The 2,500-nt window shown below is 78.4% G+C and overlaps 1 non-coding gene across 1 annotated transcript; it reads left to right on the forward strand.

The window, feature by feature from the left end:
* Positions 1 to 2,337: 2,337 nt before the first annotated feature.
* On the forward strand, positions 2,338 to 2,490 carry LOC135326103 (5.8S ribosomal RNA). The gene has a single exon (XR_010386749.1). It is a non-coding gene; the product is annotated as a 5.8S ribosomal RNA (ribosomal RNA).
* Positions 2,491 to 2,500: the final 10 nt, after the last annotated feature.

Here is a 2,500-nt window from a genome sequence, read left to right on the forward strand (position 1 = left end):
GCCCGCTGCCGATTCCACCGCTGCCGGTGGGGGACCGCCTCCCCCCGTCTCTCCCCTCTCGCCTCTGCTGGTGCCCGCTCCGCTGCCGGTGCCCGTCTCCGGGAGCCGCGGCCCGCCCCCCCCCGCCCCCCCACCCCACGGCGCTCCGCTGCCGCTGGGGGGGAAGGGGAAGGGGGGGGGGGTCCGGCCCAGGGGAGGGCCCGGCGGGAGCGGGCGGCAGTGCGTGTGAGGGGCGGCGGGGCTTGGCTACTCCCCGGCGCCCGCGGGAGAGGAAGCGGCGGGCGCGGAGGCGAGGGAGACGGCCCTCCGGGTTGGGACGGGTCCCACGGGTCCCCACCCCTAAGCTGTGGGGGGCGGACCCGCGGCGGGCTGCGGCGGAGCAGCCCGTCCGCAGAGACCTGCGGGGGCAGGCGTTCCGGGATGGCGCGCGGGGCGGGCGCCGGGCCCCCGAGCGGGGGGCGTCGCGTTGAGGCCAAGCGAGGCGACGGTTCGTGCCCGAGTGGGCGGCCCGAGCCACGGCTCTCCTCCCGGGTGCAGCTGCCACCCGGCGCCGGGTTACTGAGGGAAACCCCGGGCCCTGGGAGGAGGACGAGGTCGTGGCGGCGGGTGTCGGGCGCACCCCGCGGGCGGACGCTCCGCCGAGGGGCGCGGGGGCCGGCTGGCGGGTGCCGGGTTCCCCCTCCGCGTCCCGTCTCGTCGCCGCTGCCGAGGCTGCCGCCGTCGCCGCGAGGCGGCGGCGGCCCGGTGGCGGGCGGCGGCGGGGGAGGCACCCCCGCGGGGATTTCAGGTCGTTTCCCTCACCCCAGGGCCAGGTACCTAGCGCCCGCGCTTCTCCTGCCCCCCCCTCGGTGACCCACCCGTGTGGTCCCGTGTGCCAGCGTGCTCCTCCCGGGTGCCGCACCGTGCGCGCCGCACCGGCCGTGCCTTCCCCCCCCCCGCCTCGGCTTCCCCCCACCCCGGTCCTTCCTCCCCCGCGGTGGGGGTGGGGGGGGCGGGGAGGGAGGGAGCGAGCGAGAGAGGGGAGAGGGCCTCCGGCCACCGCGGCCGCCGGCAGCCGCCCCGGGCAGGGATGGCCATGGGCCCCGGGCTCCGGGCCCGAGGGTTCTCGGTTGGAGAGCCGGGCGGAGGTTTAAAGACTCGGGCGGCCCGATGCGACTCGCGGAGGCGGCCGGGCGTGCTGCCGGAGGGCCGGGGGGTCGGCGCGCGCGGGCGCCGCGCCCCCCCATGCCAGCCGGCGCGCCCCGCGCTCGCCCCGCGGGCAGCCGGGACGGAGAGGGGTTACCCTGCCCCCTCTCTCCGCGGTCTGGTCTCGGCGGAGAGACGCCGCGCGGTCGGCCTAGTTGCCGGCCTGCCTCGAGCGTTGCGAGCCGGGCGCGAGCGCGTGCTCGCCGCCGGGAGGGCGAGCCCCCACCGCGGGTGGTGCGGGCGCCGAGCCTCCGCGCGTCTCCTCCTTCTCCCTGGCCGGTGCTTCTGGGTCTTCCGCCGTGGCCGCCGTCGGCGGCGCCCTACCCTACGCGCCCGCCCCGGCACTCTGCCGTCCGGGGCGCCCGCCTCGCTCTGCCCCGCCCGGCTCCGCCAGGCAGCGGGGGGGCGGTGGTGGGGCGGCGGCGGGGGCGGCCCGCCCCGCTCTCCGCGTGGAGACGGGGAGAGCGGGCGCCGTCCCCGTCCGTGCCGCCTTGCCCGCCTGCCCGCCGCCGGGCGTCTGTCCGCGGAGGGGACGGGCGAGCGCGTGGCGTCACCCGCGAGGCGGTGTGTGCGGGCGCGCGGGGGTGTGGGCGCCGCGGCGGCGGCGGCGGCGGCGGTCGAGCCGGAGGGCCGGCGAGGCGAGCGAGGAGCTGGGAAGCGCGGGGCCGGCGGGCCGCAGGCGCGCGGGCGGCGGGGCGACGCCGCTCCCGGTGGCGGCCGGGCTCTGACGCCTGGGGCGGGGGGGGGGTGGTCTGCGGGGACGGACCCCCCCCAACATCCCGAGGCAGGCGGTGTGGCCGGCCCGCCGCTCCCTGCCGGGCCAGACCGAGCCGGGCGCCTGGGCCGGACTCGAAGCGAGACAGGGTTTGTCCCCAGGTCGGGAGCGAGGGCTCCCCGCCCTTCTCGTTCGGGTTTGCCCTTCGTTTCCCCCCCCCCCCCTTTCTCTGTGCTTGTACGGTCAGTGAGGCAAGCCCCTCTCTTTCTCTCGCTCTCTCTCTCCTTCCGTCTCTGCCGTCCCTTGCTCAGCAGCCGGCGTCGGCGTGAGGAAGGGCGGTGGGGCGGAGGAGGAGGGGGCGGAGGAGGGGGGGCCCCCCAGGGGCTGCGAAAGCTGCCCGGTCCCCCCGCGCGCGCGGCGGGGACCGAAACCGAGACAACTCTTAGCGGTGGATCACTCGGCTCGTGCGTCGATGAAGAACGCAGCTAGCTGCGAGAATTAATGTGAATTGCAGGACACATTGATCATCGACACTTCGAACGCACTTGCGGCCCCGGGTTCCTCCCGGGGCTACGCCTGTCTGAGCGTCGCTTGACGGTC

This window comes from Dromaius novaehollandiae, unplaced genomic scaffold, assembly GCF_036370855.1.
Source record: "Dromaius novaehollandiae isolate bDroNov1 unplaced genomic scaffold, bDroNov1.hap1 HAP1_SCAFFOLD_120, whole genome shotgun sequence".
Classification (NCBI taxonomy): domain Eukaryota; kingdom Metazoa; phylum Chordata; class Aves; order Casuariiformes; family Dromaiidae; genus Dromaius; species Dromaius novaehollandiae.